This window comes from Wasmannia auropunctata, unplaced genomic scaffold, assembly GCF_000956235.1.
Source record: "Wasmannia auropunctata unplaced genomic scaffold, wasmannia.A_1.0 LD336074.1, whole genome shotgun sequence".
Taxonomy (NCBI): Eukaryota; Metazoa; Arthropoda; class Insecta; order Hymenoptera; family Formicidae; genus Wasmannia; species Wasmannia auropunctata.
The window spans coordinates 4,884,551-4,885,620 of NW_012026816.1; positions in this window are offsets into that span (position 1 = coordinate 4,884,551).

Consider the following 1,070-nt stretch of genomic DNA (forward strand, 5'->3'; position numbering starts at 1 on the left):
TATAAAGTTGTATTTTTTTGCTTATCTTTGGTTCTTTTTTAAATTTCTGCATTATTTTATAATCCTAATTAATTTTCTTGAAAAGTGACATAATTTTTATACAAACATTAAAATAGGGTCCTTACAGAACCTTCATAAGTTCGACATTAGTACAGCGTTGATGCCGTACTCGAATACGCATGCGCGAAAAGGTGACTCGCCTAACAACACTGCGTACAAGAGACAGATCCTGCCGAGCACCCGAGCTTGACACATCGCATCCGACGTTCGCAACCCTGATACCGCGCGTTACGACACCAGGAGGTAGAAAGCTTTCTACCTCCGTCGGCCGCTCCCGCCAGTCCGACAAGCGATCCGCTCCATTGAGCAAAAGAGGTGGGAAGCTCCTCACCGCGACCAGCCGCTGCTGGCCACGCTCATATTCCTCGATGGAACAACTGACCGGGGACAAGCCGCTGCTTGTTCCCGCCGACCGCCGTCGGCACAGGCGTTGCGTCTACCCGTTAAGTTCGCTTCCACGATATATCGGTTCCCGCCGATCCGCTACCACTAGGACTAAGGAGCTCCTATCGGCCGTAGCCGAAGGAAACCGGGTGACCGCTACGAGCATATCTCTCCGCGCGCGCGCTCTTCGTGAAGCGGCTCAAAGCTATCACCCGGCGCCGCGCACCCCGACGGAATCAAGCGAAGGATAATGTATCCACGTACACGCATTGCATTGTACATCCGAATGTAACTCTACATCTGTTTTTGTTGTAAATACGATCAGCTTATTTTTTATAATAAAATTTCTCTTATTAAGTTAGATTAAAAACGTCCACCAAATTATTCGGTCTCCGAGCCTGTCAATTCACCCGTCCTCCGACTAGGGCTAACCGCGCGTCCGTTTGAATTTAACAGGTCGTTTCAATATATAGCAGATTATGCATATTATATATATATATATATATATATGTATATATATATATAATATTATATATATAATATAGATAATATGCATAATCCGCTATGTATTTCATTTTGTTGTAATTTTCTACTATTTTATTGACTAATATTTTTTATTTATTTTG